This window comes from Dermacentor andersoni, chromosome 1 (assembly GCF_023375885.2).
Source record: "Dermacentor andersoni chromosome 1, qqDerAnde1_hic_scaffold, whole genome shotgun sequence".
In the NCBI taxonomy this organism is placed as follows: Eukaryota; Metazoa; Arthropoda; class Arachnida; order Ixodida; family Ixodidae; genus Dermacentor; species Dermacentor andersoni.
The window spans coordinates 76,760,095-76,784,455 of NC_092814.1; the positions used below are offsets into that span (position 1 = coordinate 76,760,095).

At 44.6% G+C, this 24,361-nt stretch overlaps 1 long non-coding RNA gene across 1 annotated transcript in view; it reads right to left on the reverse strand.

The window, feature by feature from the left end:
• Positions 1-14,362: 14,362 nt before the first annotated feature.
• The window catches only part of LOC140215592 (uncharacterized), a 52,764-nt gene continuing 42,765 nt past the window's right edge, over positions 14,363-24,361 (reverse strand). Inside the window, exons 2-3 of the long non-coding RNA XR_011892473.1 lie at positions 15,246-15,341; positions 14,363-14,450 (exon numbers count right to left, since the gene is read on the reverse strand). This is a non-coding gene — a long non-coding RNA (uncharacterized lncRNA). The remainder of the gene's footprint in view (positions 14,451-15,245; positions 15,342-24,361) is intronic.

Sequence of the window (24,361 nt, forward strand, 5' to 3'; positions counted from 1 at the left end):
CTTGAACAGGTGGCAGCTGCCTGTCAACCGTTTTTTCCCGTATGATACGTGAGGGCTCCATGACAAGTCCCTGCGGATTATGACACCTAGAAATTTCTACGATCGAACCCGTCGTATTATTTGGCCATTTATCATTACGCTGTACTTTGCCATGGGTTTGCGCGTAAATAGCACCAGTGGGCATTTCTCGGAGCAAATCTTTAGGCCTCGATTACGGAAGTAGATAGCAGTTTGGGTAGCGGCTCTCTGAATTCTCGCTCGCAACTGTAGGCGTGTTACTGCAGACGTCCATATGCAGATGTCATCCGCGTACATTGATAGCCTGACTGTGGTTGGCACGTGCTCAAGGAAAGCAATTAGTGTTAGATTAAATAACACAGGGCTAAGTACACCGCCGTATAGGACGCCGCGGTAGCTATAATGTAGACAAGTATGGCCTTCCTCGGTGCTTACAAAAAAGTATCGCATGGAAAGGTAGCTCCGTATCCATTGAAACATCCGACCACCCACTCCTAACTCTGCGAGAGCAGAGAGGATGGCTTCATGCGTAACGTTGTCATACGCCCCTTTAACGTCGAGGAATAAAGAAGCGCAGAGACGCTTACGACATTTCTCATGCTGAATGTAGGTGACCAGGTCGACGACGTTATCGATCGATGATCGACCACGTCGAAAGCCCGCCATGGCATCCGGGTAGGTGTTGTGGTACTCCAAGTACCACTCCAGGCATCTTAGGACCATCCTTTCCATTACTTTGCCCACACAGCTCGCCAAAGCGATCGGGCGATATGATGAGAGTTCCAACGGCGACTTGCCAGGCTTCAGCAGTGAAACAAGGCGACTTGTCTTCCAGCTTGTTGGTAGCGTGCCATCTCTCCAAGATTCATTGTACAACTCAAGGAGAACACCTCTCGCTCGCTCCCCCAGGTGACACAGAGCTCGGTAGGAAATTCCGTCAGGTCCTGGCGCTGATGTGCGGCTACACAAAGCTAAGGCTGCCTTAAGTTCGTGGATTGATAATGGCAGATCCATGCGGTGATCACGTGGTGGCGGACAACTACTCGAAGGCGATGGAATGTTGGTAGCTGTGAGTTGGCCGGATAATCTGGCGCAGAAATCCTCTGCCACGTCAATCTCCGATCTCTTTTGAGAGAGGACAAGAGCCTTAAATGGGAATCGTTGTACGGGGAGTGTCCGGAGACCACGCACCGTTCTCCATAGTTGCGATAAAGGCTTGCGTGGATCTAGCGACTCACAGAAGGCAGTCCAACATTGCAATTCGAGATTGTCTAACCGGCGCTGGATCTTCTTTTGCGTGCGTCTGGCGGTCCATAAATCGTCCATTGTCTTCGTACGTCGGTATCTTCGTTCAGCGAGTCATCGGATTGCTCGAAGTCGTTCTAGTTCCACATCAAATTCCGTCAGTTTCGAAGAGCATGTGAGAGTACGCATAGTGTCTTGCACCGCGCTAGAGCGCTTCTTCCAAGTCGAAAGATGGATTGGCGGCGCAGTGTTCTTCCATGATAGACTGAAATTTAGACCAGTCCACTCTTTGGATCGTATCCCGTATTTTGGAAGAGGACAATCCTCTGATCTTGATGTACGTGGGGATATGGTCGCTTCCGTGCGTCTGCACGTCTGACAAGGCTTCGTGAGGCGACAGCAAGGTCAAGACAGCTGCTGTACGTGGAGCCACGTAAGAAGGTAGGACTACCATCATTCAGCAGCCAAAGTTCATTACTGTAGGCGAAAGATACCAGAGCTCTGCCTCAATTGCGTTGATCTTCGGACTTTCCCAGAGTGCATGATGGGCGTTGAAATCTACAATAATGATCCAGTGATTGGGAGTTGAGGAAAGGATGTCTCGAAGTCTTTTGTGATCAGATCGACTTGACAGAGATAGGTAGACGCCCACAAAAGTAAAGGACAAATTATTTTTCCTTATGTTTAGGCATATATATTGATTATCGTCATTAGGTGGTACAGGCTGATGAATGTAGGTGAGGTCACGGCGAATAAACACCAAAACCTTACTGTTTTCACCAACAGTTGACGACATAAACGATTCATATCCAGAAAGCCTGATTGTGTTCGATAAGTTCGGCTCGCAAATGATCATAATGCGAAACATATTGGCATACATGAAGCGACGGAAATTCGAAAGGCGCGCTTTGAGTCCGCGGACATTCCACTGAAAAATAGCTGCCTGTCGGACCTCATCCCTAAAACACAGTGGCTGTGGAGCCATGTTCTACTCAAGGGTTGCCAGCACCGGACTCAGAGCGTCCAGTACTTGAAGCGCCCTTCTGGCAGACGGTGTGTGCATGTTGCTTAGCAACACGCGAATAGCATTCATTAAAGGCCTAATAAGAGCTATTACTTGCTCATCTGTTTTCCGCGACCCCTCGGATACAGCACCTTGCGGGCGGCTTCTTCTGCGGCTCTTCTGCCGGTCGTACACGCGGAAGTGGCGGCCATTCCTTTGTAGAGAGAGATCTGGCAGCTTTCTGCCCTTCTAACATCGGTGTTCGGAGTGCTGGAAACTTCCACTGATGGTGCTGCTTGACGAGCTAACTTTTCCTGAAAAGTTGATATTTTCAGTCGTGAAGACCTTCGACGGTGACGTCGTCTTCGCCGCACTTTAACAGCTGCCTCTTTGTGGGTAGAGTTGTCTCTCCCCATTTCTTTAAGAATGTTGATCTCTTTCTTGATCTGGGGACATTCTTTGGAAGAGGCGTTGTGATCACCCTGACAGTTAGGACACTTCAACGTGGTTGCGCTGCAGTTGTCTTCTGAGTGGGGTTCGGTGCATCGAGGGCACACGGCCGAATTTCTGCAAACGCCCTTCACATGGCCAATCTTCTGACAATTGAAGCATTGCATTGGTCTTGGAATAAATTGTAGAACCTGGTGGCGAAAGTGGTCAACGTTCAAGTAGGCTGGAAGGCAGTCGGCTTTGAACGTTATCCTCACACAACGTGTGTTGCCGAGGGGACCAACACGCGCAATGACGTTGTGTTCACTTGCTGGTTTTATGAGAACTGGGAGGTCTGCGTTAGATATTTCATTGTCAATGTCATAGGTGACTCCTGTTATTGTGGCGCCATTCGATGGCACGATGGAGCGGACTTTGATGTTGCCCAGCTGTGTTACATGTTGTAGAATGTTCAGCGCGTTCGGGTTTATCACATCGATTGTCATGATGTTTCGCTTAGTGTTTATCCTGACATTCTTGATCTCGTTCGGCACGGTGTTTTCTAGATACATGGAGAGTGCTTGCCTGTTTAGGACGCGCAGGTTGTCAGTAGCGTTCTATGGCACAAACAGGATGAAGTAAGGCCATCGTTAAGGCGCTGTTTTCACGGTGTTCGAGCTGGACGCCGAAGATGAGTTGAGAATTCTTCGTTTGGCCTTGCGGTACTGGACAAGTCGAAAGCTGTCGTCAGAGGACTCGTCACCTGCTGCGGAGTACAGCTCTGTGTCCTCGCTATCATTCGACGTATTTCCTCGCTTCCTTGAACCGATGTCCGCGGGTGAACGGAAACCGGGAGGGTCTTCGGGGTGTTGTACACCCATCACCGCGACGGAGGGGGCGGTAGATCCCATGGGTGCAGTGAGAAGTCCAGAAAAGCACAGAGACGGGCGAGATGCACCAGGAAAAATGCATTCACCGAAGGTCAGACTTCTAGGATGGAAATGGAAACTGAAAAATAGTTAGTCCAATTGCGGGCAAATAAAAAATCGCAGTTTGGTCCGAAAGGCGAACCATCGATTTGGAGAGCAAATTATTACACAGCTGTACGAAGTAAGGATAGTAGATTTATCAGCAGCATAAACTTGCAGACATTCGCTTACTACGCTCTAAAAAATCCACGCTTATCTAAGCGTGCGTTTTAAGTATTTTTACACGCTTAATGTAAGCGTTATATTTCTCTCCGCTTACCGATCACGCCTGCTAGGAGTGATCAGCAGCGCCTCCTCACGCTTAGCAGACGTGATAAAGACCCTGATTCCATGCTTATTGTGGCGTTAGGAATCTCCACGCTTGGAGAGGGTTCCCGAGGGGGCAAGGAGGATGGAGTGAGGAGCATGCCCCATCCCCCCTCGCCCCTTCTATACATGCGCTGGAAGCAACGAAGCACCGGCCCTTGTCGGCTTGGGCGCTTGGGTGGCTTCTCTGTAGCGAGCTTTACTCACCAAGCTCTTCGCAGTCATCTTGTTTAACCTCTGCTTCGACGGCGCAGACTGTAACGAACCAAGACGCTATGACAGTGGCAGCATGCCGGCGAAGTAGAAGCTGATTATGCTGCAGAGAGATGGCGCAAAATGCTCCCGCCGGTGACACTGAAACTAATCCACTAAGAAGGGGCTTTGCAAAGCCCTGGCACATGTCAAGAACGCCAAGGAATATAAAACGTAAACAAGCCCCTCGATATCTTCTTGTACAAAAGGACGAATGCCCTCTCAACCATGCTGTGCGGCGCAGCGCGTTCGAAGCTAGCATGCCTTGTGTAGGATAGAAACGTCAGGACAGAATTTCCTGCATTAAAATAATCATGCTATTGCACTCTTTCTCCGATTGTTGGCCCAAAATACCTGATCAATTTTTTTTTCGCTGGCCTCTTTTTCTAAGAAAGACGAATATTCTAGGCAGCAAAAAAAAGCATGACACACATATTTCTTCCTGAGGTAAATCCTTTATTCATGATATTCACTCCCAGGAAATATGATACAATGAAACGTTGAGGCTTAAAAACAACACTTGCAGAGTTAAAGCGTTTTCAGATCGCTGAGAAAGCGTAAGTCTTTATATGAGTTTGATTTAAATGCGCAACGCAGTGAACAAATCCTTTAATATTCTTTGCGCCCATGATATTTCTTTGCGTGTTCTTGGCTTTAAGTTGGTTGCACAAACATTGGCCATATGCCGCCGGATATGTTGCATATTACATACCATACAGGCATATGCACATCCCTAGTGTCTTTTCTAGGGATATGTTATCACTGATCTCAGTGTTTGCCTGCTCACAGCCACAGATAAGAAGTCTTGCTTCCCCCAGACAATGCATGGTCTTATAAGGTCACTTAGCGCTATCTGAAGAAAAAAAAATTCTTAATACCCACAGTAGAACACTTCAGAGGTGAAAACATGTTTCTTTTAGACTTAATGTGGTAACGAAGACCGCTTGCTTTTTCACTGCTTTAACACTGGTTGCACTGATTCTGACATTTCTCCTACTGACTGCTCTTAAAATGTTGCGGTTTGCAAATGTTTGGAAGTAGGCGATATGGGAAAGATGGTCAAATCACCGCTGTAATGAGAGCATGCATTGCAAGCCTGGGTCGCAAGCACGCTTCTGAAGCGACTTATGAAGACTATAAGATTTCATTATTTTTGATGAGATCACAAGGAGCTTTTTCAACCTTTATTCGCTTTGAAATGTGACGTGAAAAACAACAATGTGTAAAGTACATTTAGGTAAGACACATAGCAGCAACTGATTTTATTCCATCATGCTCTTCATAAAAATAAAGTTTAAAAATCCGAACACAACTGGCAACGCTTTCGATAAAACCTTTTTATACCTAAGCAAAAATGAGCTAGAAAAACGTAGTTACGCTTAATTCCCAATCTAATGGCGATAGAAATTTTGACAAGAATGACATTCTACGTGAACTTATCCCACGTGAACTCTCACTGCGGGCATAGACGGGTTTGCAGCTGCAAATCATGAGCTGCATCGGGCAGAGTATATTCCCGTTCATTAAACGGTCATACTTTCTCTCTTTAAAGCCCAATATGTAAAATATGCGGAGCTACACTAGATATATATCCTATTTCAGGGCGCAATTGAGGCTGCAAATTAAGTAGCACGTGTGGTTGCAACCTCACATGCAGCGCTTCGGAGATGCAGGTCAGTCGACTAACAAAATTATGAATTTTCACTTTATAGACAGTGGTATACTATGAGCAGCATACGTGGCAGCTATATATACACGGCTTACACGTCATACCACATTGATGCGTCCCTAGCAGAGTTCTAAATTATGAGAAGCAGCCCGGTGCAAAATGCAGAGTCGCAACTCCCAGCTCAACACCCTTGCCCGAGGCGAAATGGCAGCGGACACAGAGACAATGGTGCGCTGGCGAATATGAAATAAAAACAACAGAAATAGTGCGAATTTTGTACTTCAGCACAATAAACTGAACAATTAAGAGGAATTCAACAGCGCAGTGTTAAAACTTGTTAAAGAAGCACGACGCTGACTTCTCTCTATTTTGATCAACGCTACTGCTCCCGTAAAAGGTTCTCGCTTTCCAATAAATTTACCATCACGGCAAATTTTGCACCACACATTATACAAGCACATGCCCGAAATCATGACAAACTGGCAGTCAACCGCTATTTAATAAAAGCGAACCATAACTAATGTTCTTGCCTCTATATTTCAATCGTCCATGAATATCAGGTGAGGGACCGCGACATATCCATTATCCATACGGAAATACTGCTCTGTAGCCGTCAGGCCGTGGTGCATTCTCTCTTGTAAACTCTCGTAAACTCGGCACAGTGCACAATGTATGCATACACCACCCGCGTTGTACGCCATGAATGTCTGTAGAAGTGTACATGGCGATACACACCAGCTCTGACAATTCGATTAGGTTGCAAGCTCTGTGCTGCAACGAACGAACGTCGATCGTGGCAGTCCGCCGAAAATTCCACACCAAAAATGGTCGAGCGCAGTATTCAAAACACCACAGTCTTCTTCAGCCTCCCCAAGAAAAGTTTCGCATTCTCCGCAGGGCAGCGAGAAGACGCAGAGCGTCGTTCTCCCTCACTCATGCTCTGCGCAGATCACGTGATATATCACGGATCCCCTATTCGGATATATATAAGCGTGATAGAAAGTTCCCGCGCGAGCGCTCCGCGGGAGGTTAAGCGAGTAATTTGCGTTTTTCACGCGTACGCGGCTCGCTCACACTCGCACAAAACAGAACCATGGCGGGCAATCTTGTCCTCACGCTTACATGAAGGAATGTCACGCTTAGTTTCGGTCACGTGGGGCTTAAAACGTCACCCAATGCCTCATTTACATGCGCGTCACGCTTAAACTTGAAGTTTTGCGTGAGATAACGCGTGGAATTTTTTAGAGTGTACCTAAGTTAAGAAGCATAGTGTCGGCGCGCACAGGCAAACATGAAGACATCACACTCGATGACCGCGGACGCTCGCTGTCAAAACGCTGGCGTGAGGAAGCGCGGCAGCAGCAGTGAGTGAAGTGACCTTCGTGCTCTGTATCGCTTCAACGCAAACTGAACGGTGAGAACGCAGCACGCACAAAGGTATGAGCCGCCCCCGCACCTGGACTCAGCCCCTGACGCGCCCTATCTTTCAAGATAGGGCGCGCACGGCCGCGCAACACCGCCCCCCCCCCCCCCCCCCCCCGATATCATGCGAGAGATGGAAGACGGCGCGTTTCCTCCCCGCTTTCCTCCACTGCACGCGCTAGATTGAGCCGCCATCGTCGACACCCCTCGGGCACGGTCGCGCAATACGCAGTTGCTGCCGGAGCACAACGCCGCCCCACTCTCTCCCCTTCCACCGGGGCCTTTCGCGCGACGGAAGACGGCGCGTTTCCTTACCCGCTTTCGTCGCTCGCGCGATCGAGATTAAGCCGCGACCGTCGGCTCCCCTCGCGAGCTTTCACTCGCACGTACAGCATGCGGCGCGCGACGACGGTGTTATCGCCCTTGGACTTTATACGCAACATCACGGCGACGGCGACGGCAAAAATGCACCTGCAGTGTTCATTTAATTGCTATCGCAACAAAACTGAAAAGGTAAAAGCCTGAACCGAAAACCTGTGGCTTCTCTATAGCGGTGAACCCAATTATTTGATTAGAAAGCAAGCAAGTGAAGACAAGAAAGCGGTCTGCACTGGGAGAGAAAGTGGCTGTCGCTGTAAGTGAATTTAGAGCCCGCAAAATCACTGTAGTGTGATGCTTTTGATACATCAACGACCATGTCAAGGATTTTTAGCTGGTCATTCCCAAGAAGAACTGTATAGGATTACGGAAGTGATGCTAGTTGTAGCAGCGGTAACTACGTTTCCAGAGGCCATTGCGAGGTAATGGCGCTCACTTTCTTGCATTTATACGGAAATCGTCAAAATGAGGCATCTAAAATTTTGTGAATGAAAGTGAGGACAACCACGGAAGTACGTGCAAGAAAAGGATGTAAGAAATTCGGGACAATTGCAAGCAATAATTTTACATTAGCATAAATATGTTGGCGAGATATGTCAATCAACTTTCCCCGAGGAATGAATTCTATTGCTCAGATGAAGATGACTGTCCTTGAAGAGCAAATTTTTTTCTAATGCCTTGCGAATACTTTGAAATATTTGTAGTCCGAACATACTTTCAGGACACTTTCTTGCGTTTTTTAAATGGCAAAGCAATAACTTCGAGCGACGGTCTTTGATTTGCAGGAAGCTTGACAGAAGACCTATGTTATTTTATCTCGTATCAGTCGCCTGCTGATAAGGCACTGTTAGCTTAGGCGTTTGCAGACACCACCCATACTGGGACTGCTTATTACTGCCTGCTACATCTCGGCTCAAGCGGCGAAGTAAAATAATCAGGCTGATGGCTGGAAAAATCGGCCACCGTAAACCTCGATGCGTAAAGCGCAACAACAAATATGTAGAATGGTGGCATTGCTTGGGGTAAGTGTTATTAAGGCGAGCGCTTTTCTAGGCTCATGGTGAAGTTTGTGTCAGCAGGCCTGACCGCCGGAGAGTCCGCCGTAGCGTCATCACGCCATATGAAGACAGAGTAAAGACATATTAAAGAATGGAAAATGACTCATAGTGAGAGTTAGTGAATGATAACGTTATAATTAAGATTGGTAGAGGTTAATAATGACTAGTACTGACTACTAATGACTCTGAAATTATCAATATGTCTAACGACGGCTTATAATGACCACAATTGATTAGAAATGTCTAGTAATGAGTAGTAATGACTAAAATGACTACTAATGACTACGAATTGACCAATATATCTAACGACGGCTTGTAATGACCACAATTGATTCCAAATGACTAACAATGCTTACTAGTGAGCAGTAAGGACTAATAATGACTGAAATGACTTGTAATGACTTGTAATGACTATGAAATGACCAATATGTCCAACGACAACTTGTAACGACTACAATTAATTAGAAATGACTAAACATGCTTAGTAATGACCAGTAATGACTAATAATGACTGAAATGACTTGTCATGACTACTAATGACTACGAAAGGACCAAAATATCTCACGACGAATTGTAACGACCTTAAGTGATATTAAATGACTAAATATGCTTAGTAATGACCAGTAATGACTAATAATGACTAAAATGACTTGTAATGACTACTGGTGACTAGGATATGACCAACATGTCTCTAACGACGGCTTGTAATGACCACAATTGATTCATCATAATCATCATCATCATCAGCCTGGTTACGCCCACTGCAGGGCAAAGTTCTCTCCCATACTTCTCCAACTACCCCGGTCATGTACTAATTGTGGCCATGTTGTCCCTGCAAACTTCTTAATCTCATCCACCCACCTAACTTTCTGCCGCCCCCTTGGAATCCCTTGGAATCCCGTCCGTAACCCCTAATAACCATCGGTTATCTTCCCTCCTCATTACATGTACTGCCCATGCCCATTTCTTTTTCTTGATTTCAACTAAGATGTCATTAACTCGCATTTGTTCCCTCACCCAATCTGCTCTTTTCTTATCCCTTAACGTTACACCCATCATTCTTCGTTCCATAGCTCGTTGCGTCGTCCTCAATTTAAGTAGAACCCTATTCGTAAGCCTCCAGGTTTCTGCCTCGTAGGTGAGTACTGGCAAGACACAGCTGTTATACACTTTTCTCTTGAGGAATGAATAGTGGTGGCGTTGAGGTAGAGCATCCGCCTCGCGTGCAAGGGGACCGCGGTTCGAATCCCGGTGCTGCGCAATTTTCCACGGGATTAAAAAAAAAGAAGAAAAAAATTCGTGTGTTCATAAAGTTGCATAACAGGCATGGAGTGCGGCCTGATCCCGGTGACCAGAACCGGTAACGCACTCCCTCACCAGAGCAGGATTGGCCACCCTGGTGCAGAAATTGGCCACAACCTTTCTATATGAATACAACAATCAGACACAAATGACTAAAAATGCTTAGTAGTGAGCAGTAATGACTGAAATAAGTTATAATGGCTACGACATGACCAATATGTCTAACGACAACCTGTAACGACTAAAATTAATTAGAAATGACTAAATACTTAGTAATGACTGAAATTACTTGTAACGTCTACTAATGACTATGATTTGACCAACATGTCTAACGACGGCTTGTAATCACCACATTTGATTACAAATGACTAACGATGCTTAGTAGTGAGCAGTAATGACTAAGAGAAGAGGCGAATGATAAGAGGAGGAATAGTAGGCTTTCGCTATTCACCTCTTAAGAGACCCTGTAATTTTTCAGATCTCGTAATGTAATTCACTTCGGCTTGTTTTCCGTTCACATGAATGATAGTGAAAATCTACTCAGGCGCGTGATTTACCAGTAAAAGGTTTATGACTATGTACTACATGTACCAACTGGGACCCCCTATATATGCTGTTCCACAAGTCAAGTAAAACACTTGAATAAGATTACTTTAAGGAACACGTGCGAATTTGTCACGTACATTTGAGACGTCAGCTGCGAAGACAAAGCATTGGCACAATTACGCCTCTGCACCACATTTGTTTGTGCTTGCTCCTATAACTGTTATCGGCGATAAAAGATAAAAACGCGGGCTTCCCTTATCCTAAATGTGTTTGTCCTTATCACAGTATTAATGCTTAAGCATTCTTTGGCGAGTACCTCATCAAAATTTGTCTGTCCCGCGACGCATCATATCTGTAAAATAAAGGCATAATTGTTCAAGTTAACACATACAATCGTTATGATAGAGTGATAGTATATGATTGGTAGCGATGGGTAGACATGCATAATCTAGCTAAATAAGTAAGCAAATGAGAAGTAGCAGCCGAGCCAAAGAATGCTTACGCATTACCGCAATTCTCAGAATTTCTGTAGCATATTTTTTTGCCATTAGTCAATACCATGATGACTGGTCGGAAGCGAAAGCGGATAACTTGGAGAGTTCATAAATTCTCTTTATTTATGTAACGATCTTTACCCATTGTGCTCTTCAGAGCAACCAAAAGCAGTGTATTAAGGCAGCTGTCGTAGAGATACCTATTGCTCACCTGCTTTTGCTACGTAATATTAATAATATTTAGGAGGTGCAGAAGAAGAAACGCGTATATGTGATGGTCCTACACCTATGACCCTGTGAATTCATTATGCGAGTGTCTTGTATTCGTCTCTCAACCTGTTGCTGCATGCTCCGTGATGACCATCGGGATGCTAACTGTGACGGTCCCGAACTTCTGCTCATACTGCCTACGACCACTGTTCCCCACCAGCTTCACGATCACCCGACAACTAGCTACTTCGGAGTACCCCGCATTTCCACGAAATTGTGACGACAATAGGGCAGGCGAAAATAAGGGGAAATATTTCCACAACGTAAAGGGGGAAGGTACATGCGAGCTGGTGCGTCGACAGCAACGTTAGCATATCTCCGACCATCGTCACCTCGCTGAGCGCCTTCTCCGACGTATGGGAATGGTCTGCAACAATACATGCTGCCCACGTAATGTCATCATCATCATCATCTGCCTGTTTTATGTCCACTGCAGGACGAAGGCCTCTCCCTGCGATCTTAAAATTTTTTTTTAGTGAGCCATGTGGGAGGGGGTGGCCGAATACTGCACCAGGGAGGCCAATTCCTGTTCTGGTGAGGGAGTGTCTTGTTGAAGCTTAGTGCGCCTTCCTAATTTGGTTGTACCTGGATTAGTATAGCCCCACTCGCTCTCGGCACCTTTTGCCGGTGACAGGCGTCACTCCAAGCCTGCAGATGTTGTGCCCATGTAATGTAGGTGCTGCCGAAATGCTGCAGTAATAAAATTGATGCTTTGACGTCGTATCGTATTGCCGGGTAGCAGATTCATGCGAGAAGGACAAGAAAGAACGCTGACGAAAAATGTTTTGTTAATAAGTATTAGATGGTTCGGTTTGCGTGCGGAAGCCTTGTTCGCTTATTCACGCCAGGCATTTCGATAGTGTTTAATACTCAAGGTTCGAGAACTAGGGAGGTTAGCATGTCGCCCAGTTCACAATAATTGACTGTAGAAATTGTAAGGCTGATGCCACAAACGAAATCGAACCAATCACAATAATAAGCCGCTCTACCAGCTTACGTCAGGCGTATAATAAAATGGTTATCGCCTTCCAGTTTTCATAAAAGCACGAAAATCAGGCCTTTGTTCTGGAAATGTACTTATGTTTCGCTGACATCCCTTTTTTTTCATACCATTAGCATTATTAAATAGCTGGTTCCAGACAGAATGGGGACGTGGTTTTGTGCGCGCCAGTGGCGCTGAAGAATGTTTATTTATGTGCGTTTTCTTTATGTTAACATAGGATTTTTTAGAACAACCCTGGCACGTGGCACGATTTGACTTCTTGAGCTAAATTATTTTAGAGGTGGAAATTATTTGATTTGCACGAGTATTCATAATGAATGTTTGATAAATTAACGAAGTTTCGCTAATTAGGTTGTAATCAAATTATTTTGTGGCACGTATTTCAGTCTACAATATCTAGACGGCGAATTCCAAATTGATATCCACTTGGAACAAATTGTGAAGATGACACCAGCTTCGAGATATGCGTTCCCAAATTTTGCGACTAAATGCATTGGTGTTCAAGAAATTTTTCAGCTTCAATGCCTAGAAACCTAAAAAGTAGTTTTGTAAAAAAAAAAGTAAGTTGAAGAACAGCAGCGCTTATCTCAAAACTGGTATTAGTTTAAAAATTCTTTCTAAGTGAATGGGGTTTGTGAAATCACAGGCTCAAATTCGTATAGTATTGCAATACGGGAGCTAAATGTAGTTAAGTAAATAGCTGAGTAGCAAAATATTCTTATTTAGACAATCATGCATTTTGATTTACACTGTTACCCAGCTCAATCAGTAGTTCTTTACCATACACCACAGGTTATTTTTTTTTTAATTCTGTTAACACTAAAAAAAAAAAAAAAAATGGTAGGCGACCTTAATCTTTGACTTAGGTGTCTCTCAGTTGCACTTGCATCTCGGCATTCGTGGTCTTTAGGTTAGGTTTAGGCGAACGCTACGCACGAACCGAACTTGGAGGCAACTGTTTTCCATTAATTAGCCGGTTAAATATGCCGCCGTCTTGTCCATGACGTCATTAGCGACGTCATTACTTCCATTTTCTACTTCCGGGTTTCCAGGAATTTCGCCAAGTCGTGCTCACTTGGCGGGTCGATGCTGTGCTTTGGTGTGCGGTAATCAGTGATTTTTAATTAATTCTAATTATTCCGGGCACTTCAGTAACTCGTAACTAAACTTATGATCTGATGTCGCACCTATAATGAAAGCCACGAATCTTGTACTGTACGTACGATTTCTTTTCCTTTTTTTCTGATTTATTTTGAATTTCGTTCCCGTCGTCTCAGTGATGTCCAATTAATTCTGATTATTCCAGACGCTTCAGTAACTCAACTTGTAACTAAACGCTTTTGTATCATACCTATAATGAAACCCATGAATTTGGTACTGTACAATTTTCTTTCTATTTTTTTCTAATTTATTTTGAATTTCCTCTCCGGTCGTCTCAGGAGGTGAACCGAAAGTGCTGCGCAAGAAACAAGTGTGCCACTCAATGTTCGTGTCACTCAAACTCGAAGCCTATCACAAACAATCACAGCGAAAAGCCACAAAGTCAACGGGTAGGGACATTTTTTCGCAGTCTACGATGGACTTGCTGAACCGTCGGCGTTATCTGCAAGCTGATTTCCAAGCCCGACGCGTGCGTTTCATTCGCGGCTGGCATCGTATGGCAAAAAAAAAAGAGAGAAAAAAAAAACGCATACTTGCGCAACCTTGCTGGATCAGAAGAAAAATTTCAGTGCAGCTGTTTTATTTATAGGTTGTATTAGCCATTTTTTAATATCCTGCAATAAAACACGCATATTAAATATTTGTCCGCATATGACCCGTAGCATGACTCTCTTATTGTGTATATTTAAGCCTGCTATCACATTCCGTTCTGGAAAAACAGCTTCAAAACATGCGTACGATGCTTGTATACTGCTTTGCAGTGGTAGAATAAGTAATTCACTGCAAGCACTGCAATTAAACGACTCAGTTTAAAAAATGTCTGCGTACGTCCTGCAGCGTGGCCCCCGTTTGAGAGAGATTCAAACTTGCTGCTGCGTTTCGTCCTCCCACAGCACGGAGAAATCCTGCGTATAACGTTTTCAAGCGCTTGTACAAAGCTTTACAACATAGAACAATTCACCGTAGCAGTGCGGCACCGCTCTTCAAAATTTTGATATTGCAAGCCTGAATGACGTGTTTTGCTTGCATGTAGTCAGGCAAAATATGTTCTTGCGAGCTAGTGCGAAACGTTTGATTTCTTTTTCATATAAATAAATGCGGTGCTTTCAACCTTACTCATACTATTGTGAATGCCATGACCTTAGTCTTCGATTTGCACTTATAAGAAATTTAACTTGCGATACATGGTACCAGCTTCGGCCGTATTGGATTTCAGACAAATAAGTTTTCCCACTAGAAAACATTAACCGTCATTCAACGGAGTCCCCCCGCCCACGCTTCCCCGCTAATTATAGTCTCGTTTCTTCATAACCGTGGTGTATGTGGCCGCAGACATCAGAGGTAGGATAAAGCGCGGTAATTGTAGGGCTAATAAACTAAAGGCAGGTGATTCACTTTTTTAAATAATGCACTTAGGTGACCTGTCTGTACATGCTAAATCAGCGTTTAGATTACAAAAATTGTGATTCTCCTCGCCTTTTTAGCGCGACGAATCTACATATCCTTGCGAAACCGAAACTCAGACGCTAATGAGTGCATGCAGCTACGCGTGCCATTAAAGAGACGTCACCGGTTTAGACCACAGCTACAATTTCAATAACGCTATACAGCATCATACAGTAGACTGATAGACTATGATATTGGAGAATAAAAAGATATACCGGCAGTAATAAAAGAAATTTTTTTCAAGGGAGACGTACATATTTATCCTTTGTGTCGGCTGGATGAGCTGGATGGCAGAAGTCATGGAGAAAACAACATCGGTCAGCATGTTTCCGGAGAAATACCATGACGTCCTGTGAATGATAGAGGCGGGGTTGTTTCAACAACTGACTACTTTAATTCAACTGCTGAATGTTTGGTATGCGGTGGTACGGCATCAAAAACCAAAAAAAAAAAAAAAAACGTGCGTCTAAATAAAAGAAGAGTTGTCAAAGCATGCGTCGAATAAGCTAGTAGCTCTGATAAACGCACGGAAGCGCAAACCTATACTGAAAGTGCAAAGGGAAAGACACAAACAGTGAGATTATGAGTGCGAATGTTAGATTGTACTTCAAGGCCAATCATCTTTGGTTCACTCGTCTTAGCGAAGGCACCAGTCATCGGTAAATTCTCGTGACACTCCCGTAGGAACGTTTCCCTGCAATGTCTGGGATGCCACCAAACGTTTGCTGCGGGCAAACGCCGCCGACAGTGCTCGTAATAACTGAAACACTATTCGCTTGAGATTCGCATAGGGGCTGACGGGCAGCATTTAGTCAGCCCTTCATTGTATCATAGCTGCTGCAAATTGAATAATCGGCGTTGGCATTTAAAACGAGAGAGAAAATTGTGCAGATACCACTCACTCACAGGGGAAATCCGTGCTGCGTAAAGCGTAACATTTAAAATTATTGTCTCTAATATAAGTCTGCGCACATGACTCTATCAGTAGAGCATCCGCCTATATGAGTTAAATGGTGCTGGTTCTAATCTCACATCTGTAAAAATATCTCTTTAATTGAAGAGGCCCCAAACCAGGCGAGACGGAAACTTAGCTAATGCAGTGTTGTGCGAACACCGCTGATCGGTGTTCGCACAACCAACAAAAAATATGGTGGTGCTGGCGTGCAGCGTCAGACCAAACGCGAATGTTAGTGTAGCAATATCAGTACCCCTTGTCATCACCACGCAGAAGGAGATTTAGCGCCACCCAGTTTTGTATAACAATGCCTTCCGCATGATTCCTATGTCACTCTTATACTCTATAGCGTTTCCGGCCGGCTGGTCCAGCTTATAACGCGTGCGGAACGTCGCTCGCGTGTTCCAGTTACCTCTGTCCAGCGCCAACTTATTCCAGCTAGCACCTGCGAATTTCTTAATTTCATCACCCTACCTAATCTTCTGCCGTACTCGACTGCGTTTCTCTTCTCTTGGCACCCATTCTGTAACCCTAATGGTCAACATGTTATCGAACCTAGGCATTACATGACCTGCACAACTCCATTTCTTTCTCTTAATGTCAATTAGAATATCGGCTATCCCTGTTTGCTCTCTGATCCACACCGCTCTCTTCCTGTCTCGTGACGTTACGCCTAACATTCTGCGTTCCATCGCTCTTTGCGGGGTCCTTAACTTGTTTTCGAGCTTTTCTGTCAGTCTCAAAGTTTCTGCCTCATACGTTAGCACTGGTAGAATGCACTGATTGTACACCTTTCTTTTCAGTGATAATGGTAAGCTTCCAGTCAGGATCTGACAAATGTCTGCCGAATGCGCACCAACCGATTTTTATTCTTCTGTAAATTTTCTTTTCATGATCAGTGTCCCCTGAGAGTAATTGACCTAGTAAATGTACTCGTTCACAGACTCTTCACAGACTCTAGAGGCTGACTGGCGATCCTGAAATCTTTACTTGCCAGGCTATTGATCATTACCTTTGTTTTCTGCATATTAATCTTCAACCCCACTTTTACACTCTATCTGTTAAGTTCCTCAATCATTTGTTGTAACTCGTCTGCAGTGTTGCGTAACAGAACAATGTCATCTGCAAACCGAAGGTTGTTGAGATATTCGCAGTCTATCCTTACTCTTAAGCTTTCCCAGTTTAATAGCTTGAATACTTCTTCCAAGCACGCAGTGAATAGCATTGGAGAGATTGTGTCTCGCTGTCTGACCCCTTTCTTTAAAGTTATCTTCCTACTTTTCTTGTGTAGAATTAAGGTGGCTGTGGAATCTCTGTAGATATTTTCCAGGGTATTTACGTAAGCCTCCTCTACTGCTTTAGTACGTAGCGCCTCTATGGATGCTGGTATCTCTACTGCATCAAATGCCTTTTCATAATCTATGAAAGTGATATAGAGAGGTTGATTGTACTCTGCAGATTTCTCCATAACGTGATTAATGACATGGATGTGATCCATTGTAGAGTATCCCTTCTAGCCTGTTCCCTTGGTTGACTAAAGTCCAGTGTTGCCCTTATTCTATTGGATATTGTTTTATTGAATATTTTATATAATACTGGAAGTAAGCTAATTGGCTTATAATTTTTCAATTCTTTAACGTCTCCCTTTTTGTTAGTAGCATACTGTTGGCATTCTTCCAGTTCTCTGGGACCTTGAAGTCGATAGACAGTTAGTAAAAAGGGCCGCCAGTTCTTCAAGCATTATGTGTCCTCCATCTTTGATTAAATGAACTGTTATTCCATCTTCTCCTGCCGCTTTCCCCCGTTTCGTGTCTTCCAAGGCCCTTCTAACTTCATCGCTAGTTATAGAAGGAGCCTCTGTATCCTGCTCATTACTACTTCGAATGGAGGCATTCGGACTCCTCTGGGTACTGTACAGGTCAGTATAGAATACTTCCGCTGCTTTTACTATATCTTCGAAATTGCTGCTGATATTATCCTGCTTATCTTTCAGTGCGTACATCTTGGTTTGTCCTATGCCAAATTTCCTTCTCACTGATTTCATGCTACGTCCATTTTTTACTGCTTGCTCAGTCTTTCTCACGTTACAATTTCGTATATCCCTTATTTTCTCCTTGTTCATCAATTTTGACAGTTCCACGAATTCTGTCTGGTCTCTTGAGTTGGACACTTTCATTCTTTATCGTTTCTTCATTAGGTCCTTTGTTACAAGCTCACCATTATAGGACCAAATGGTGCACGTCTTACTGGCACCCTCATTTGGTTACTCCATCTTCAGCTATATTTCGTGATGTCAACAGCTGTGAGTACAGTGTACCCTAGAGCGCATTAAGGACAGCCGGAAGTCGAAAGGAAAAAAAACGCGCCGCCCAGAAGAATAGCAATGCGAATATTCATTTTGTTCTCCTAGGTGGCATACTAAAATTTATGCAGCTGATTGTGGGGCTCATTAGTCGTGAGAGTAACCAAAAAACACAGCTCAGTGTTCAGTGCCAGCCTAAGGATATCTACATCTGGGTACCTACGGAACAATTCCGCAAGGGCGTGAGCGCCTATATATAGCTGTGACTCCCGTATTCAAAACCAAATCGCATCGTATATTCAATTTAAAGTCCAGCTGCAACGAAATTTCACTTCGGCGAAGTTGATTGTATATGAGTGGCGTATACGCCCGCAAGTATCACTTAAGGTGAGGGCGCGTGCACACCGTGGTTAGTGGATATGACGCAAATCCGAAACCCGATTATTAATGTTTTGAATGCTGAGTCATTTTAGCGAGAGAGTGGCGTTTTTGTCAGCTGTGCTGTCGATAACGTCTATTTTTCTAGCTTCTCCTAACGCAGCCCCTTGTGTCTCAAATGTAATATGTGGCAGGAAGGTTGTTTTTGCCTGCGCTTTGTCAAACTAGGCCATTATTGCTGCCCAAAATTTTGATGCATTTGGTCTTCACATGAAATGGCAAATCATTTACGCGGTGGAGCAGAAGGTTTTGTTTCTCTTTAAGACAACGATCCCTCTTTAATGTTCCGTGAGTTTTGTAGAGAAGGGAAAGCCTAGCGCTAATTGGTCATTTTTGTACGTTGCTTGTCTTCGGCCCATTTTCCCTCTCCTACTCAAAAAAAAAAAAAAGCCTAGGTGCGTTATTTCATTTATCTACCGAAATTATAGAGGCCTCTATAAGCAGGGCTAGATCACTATATGGTCTTTGCTTTCAGTGACCTGCCAAAACTGAAATTTATTGTGCATTCCATGGTAGATGGCACAAACATTTCTGTTCTTTTTTTACGTTGCACAAGGACACGCTCATGCTTGTAGTTATGTTGTCCAAGTCCAATAAATAATATCTTATTGTAAGAGCAAAGACTTCCCAAATGAGCAACGCATGCTACGTTTTGGGAAGTAAAAATACTAAATACCAAGTGTACGTTCTAGTTGCACCAAATTAAAGAAATTGCCTGTGGCCGATAGCACAATTGTAAACCCTGAATCAAGTTGCTCGAGGAGACGGGCATTATTCTTCTATGAGAAATCAGAATACTCCATTTAACATTGCATATAATTGCACTAATTAACGTTTAATTAATTAATTTACGACACACAAAATTTACAAATTGTAGACGGCGAGTTCGCAAGCCGTATCCACTTGTAAGGAATTCTCACGATGACACCAGTTTGGAAATATTATTATTTAACGTGTGCGATGAAATACACAGGCGTTACAGTAACTTTTGTGCTTCCGTGCATAAAACAGCGTTTTAAAAAAAAGTTAATGGAACAACAGCGCCTTCATCAAAAACGGTACCATCCTTGGAATTCGTTCCAAGTCGATATGCCTTGCAAGCTCACTATAGTCGGATACAACTCAAGTCTGCAGTGAAGCCTGGCCTACGCCCTCATAACCGCCCGCCACTGTTCCTCCGCGAGGCTGCAAATAGTTCGTACTTGAAACTTTCCCTGTTACCTAAATAAGGCGGTAACCCCAAAAATAGAACTATAAGTGCGCAATTTTGTACGTTTTCGTTCGTCTATTTAGTGGAACGGTAAAAGCATAATAGTTTATTGAACTGAAATAAGACTGTTGCTTCGCTGCAACTATTTATTGTCAAGTTTCACTTCAGTTGGCAGTGAAGTTTCATGAGTGAAACGGGGTCAGCTGTGAAATGAACAGTACCGCGGGTTTTGAAGAGTGAAGTACTCAGACTCCATACACTTTGTCCATCTCTGTTGCACACCTCATCGCTTCCGCCGATGAAAGGACTCTTCAAGAACAGCAGACGCTCAGGAGCTATCAAGTACGACGCCATTTTGAAATGGTCGCATGACGACTATTTTGTTTGCTTCTGTGATTGGCTGGCGGAGTAAGAAACCCGCGTAGTCCATGTGCCCTGGTTGCCAACTGCTGTTTTTTTTTTTAAATTGTATCCTACTATATCTGCAATTCGCAAATTAGAATATGTGCTCGAAATAATTCGTAAAAACATAATTAGTGAGCTTTCGTTAATTAGGGAATCACAATTTTTTTTGCTCGTAGAAGTAATTCCTCCCTCACCGAGTAATTTAGTTCAACGGTTACAACTGGGCCGCCTGCCACAGGTGATTTCTTCGAATTTGTTGAAGCTGAAAAAACACCCCACATAATATTTAAAGAGTAACATTGAAAAACCAAAACTAAAAACGAAACCAAAGCTGGATGGATGGATGGATGTTATGAGGGTCCCCTTTGGAACGGGGCGGTGGGCTGCGCCACCAAGCTCTTGCTATTATACTGCTTAATGTCCTACCTAGGTTAAAGAAATAAAAACCACGATGAATTCCCACAACCAGATTTTCTGACCCCCTATTATGAACTGTGTGTTCGTACGTCTCCGTTCTTTGTCGTCTCCCTACTTTTCTTACACCAATCTTCCAATCGCCTCTTACTAATCTCTATTGCGGACACGTTTACTTTCCCACTGCTCTCGCTGAACCCAAGGGCTTCAAGAAGGCCAGTGGTGCCTAAATCGACTGCTGGGCAGACGTCTTCACATTCTAATAAAACATGCTCCATCGTTTCCCTAGCTTTACCGCAACAGGCGCATGCTTCTTCTTCCTTCTTATATCTCGCTTTATAAATGCGTGTTCTAAGGCATCCTGATCTCGCTTCCGAAAGTAATGAGCTTCCGTTTGAGTTATCATAAAATGTTTTTTTTTCCTGATTTAATTTTTTTCCTCTTAAGCAGTTACTCATGGCAGGTTTCTTTTCCATTGCCGCCACCCATGAGGTTATTTCAGCCTCTCTGACTTTCCGCTTGACGCTCTTTGTTGCTGCGTTGCCCAACCTACAGGCCGCATATTTGCTGGTAATCTTCCTAGCTCTTTTCCTCCACTATGAATCAAGAGCTTCAGTTTCCTGTTCCTGCCCTCTGGTGGGAGACTGCGGAACTATGTCCTATGTGGCTTAAATTTTTTTTTTTTTTTTATATATATCACGGAGCACGGTATTCAACTGCGTCCAGCATAACGTGGGACGATAGGTGCGTGCGCTTAAAGGGGCCCTGAAACACGTTTTATCGCAGTAGAGAAATGCATTCGAAGTTAAAACAGGCTATTTAAGAAATACTTTGCCGCAATAAGTACTTCAATGCGTTCTGCATATCCCGGCCACGGCGGCCGCATTTCGATAGGGGCGAAATGCGAGAACACCCGTGGTACTTAGATTTAGGTGCACGTTAAAGAACCCCAGGTGGTCGAAATTTCCGGGGTCCTCCACTACGGCGTGCCTCATAGTCAGAAAGTGGTTTTGGCACGTAAAACCCCATAATTTTTTTAATGCGTTCGGCAGAAGCGGAGTTATTGGCGATCAAACACACCCTTCGCGGTGCTTCCGCACCATCAATGCCTTGCCATGGCTTTGGCTGGGCGGGGCGTGCCCACAACACTCCGCCTACTGAACGTTACCGTGGCGCGCAGTTAAAATTTTATTTTGGATGCTCACTAGACGCCGATACTTGCGATTGTGGCGCCTACGACACGCCAAACGTAAGCCAAACGCGGTTGTCCTCAGCGAGTCGCAGTGCGCTCAGCCAGTGGACTCGTCGCGGCACCCCGCGGCGGTTGCGGCAGCTACGCTACGTGGCAGACCGCAGCTGCATGCAATCGTGCGTCTGTAGTACGTACGCGCAGCGTTTGCTTTGTGCAGAACAGGGCTTGCGTGCGTGCTCGCGCTCATATGTGATCCACTGTGGCCGTGCTACGTGGTGCGGACCGGCTTTGTCCTGCGCCATACTTGACCGACGGCTAGTAGCCGCATCCAACTCTCGCATTTTTGCAGTGATATCAATAGCTCAATACTGTATCAATACGAAGCGAAGTCTGCCAAGGCGTCTACAATCAAGAGCGGCCAGGAGTGAGCGCACGCCGGCAAGCGTGCATGCGGTCTGGCCTTAAGTTTCGCGTGGTTCGAGGCTAGTTGAGCGTTCAGAACTAGTCGAAATTATTGAGACCCGGCGGCTGCGACACCGATAAGCAGGGTGGCCGAAGTTTAATTTCTACGCGGGCGGCCACGGCCGAGCGTGAGCAGACGATAGTCGTCTTGTTCTGGTAGTACGTCATTATTATCGAAATTCGAAAGCGGTTTTTCGCTTACTTCAGCCTGTTTATTAAACTTCGTCAATAAATATACACAGAAACATTACGAAGAAGCGCACTGATCCAAATACCCTTCTTGATTGGTCTCAGCTTTGGCCCATAGCAACCGCGTATGGGAATCTGATATATATTACGAAATAAAGCGTCCAGAAAAGGGTGAGGAGCAGGCTTCTCTTGAAATAAGAGCGTGTGAGAGAAAGGTGACTTCGCGCTCCGCTTGCGAGCTCCACGCGCCGCGCACGACTGCAAAACTTGGCTGAGATGTTCACAGCAGCGTATTCTATCTCAGGGAAGAATGGCGCAAACGAACAGGGACGAGATAGAAAACACGGACGAGTGCAGACTACCAACAATGGTTCATTTTGAAAAACATGAAAAATGTATACCCCAGCATAAAACACGTGTAGCAGCTTAAAGATTAGTGGTTGAATAATCAATTTCTAGTTCGTGCAGACTCACTGATGGCCTCGCCACGCACATGTCACCGTTTGCGCCATTCTTCCTTGAGTATGGATTACCAACACGCCTAGAGTCAGTACTTCTGTATGCTATCCGCGGAGTGCTTTTTCACCAAGCCCGAGGGGTGGTTCAGGACCCCTTTAAGCCACTCACCCACGGCTTCCGACGTCCCAGCAATGATAGGCTTGGGTTTATCAAGATCCCACGTGAACTTGTACGAGTGTGTTTCAAAAATCGTTTTTGGGGACAGTGCTACGCCATGTGTGGAAAGTCAAGATAGGCATCATTCGAAAGCTGAGTCAGCGTATACTAAATGCAATTCACCAGCTATAACTATAGCCGGCGTAGTTCTATGCAGTGACCGTTTTCGTCTCAAAAATCGAGTGCAAATTTTCGTCGTTTCTGTAGGATTCCACTGCTGAATCTTTAACCGCCCTGGGAACAAAATTTTGGCTTTCAACAGCATAATCACTGAATTTGACTCGCGTGACTTGTCTTCTAGAGCCTCTCTGTCACCTGCATTTTTTTAATAATTGACGTGTACTTTTAATTATTAGCGAAAATCCCGTTCCTTTCATTGAAAACATGCTGGCGTCTGCCGCCACCACTTGGGGTGCTGGTTGGTACGTGTTTGTACGTGAATGGACGTGCGTTTCAGGGCTCCGTGGTGGCGACGAAATCATAAGTTTTTTGTGCATGCTTTGAGCTTGCTTCTGTTTTTAATTTGCGTTTTTTATAGCGTTTAAATAATAATTAGGTAGTCTTCTCTCTTTTTTCTTCTCCCTTTTTTCGTGGGCGCGGGTGTGTTTCGTGTGTATTTGGTTTTGCAGGATAGTCAAAGCGTCCTTTCGCGCCACGGGCTTCAACACGTGCAACCGGGCGGGATGTTGAGTCTTTATATAGTAGCTTGGAAGTGGCAAGGCTAATAGCTATTAGTAGTTTTACTGTGTGTGCTTCGGTGTCGGGAATATTGCTTTGGTAGGGGAGTGAGAGCGTGGCCACGTGGTTGAACACGTGCGGAAACGCGTCATACAATAAGTATGTGTGTCATTGATTGCTTTTAAAACATTGGTGAGAATTACTTTGCAGCACTTTAAGGATTTAGATTGTGCGCGTATCGGTTTTTGCTAGAAGGCACGTGCTCTGCATTATTATAGTATAATAGTACTATAGTATTTGCATTAGAACAAGCCGTGGAATACATGGCAAGAAAGCCGGGAAAGCGTGCAGTGTGCGGGGGGTCCCTCAAGGCAGACGAGGGGACGGATGAGAATGGAGAGGGAATCGAGTCAATCGGCAAACACTGTGATGTCGATGCTAGGTTGAAGA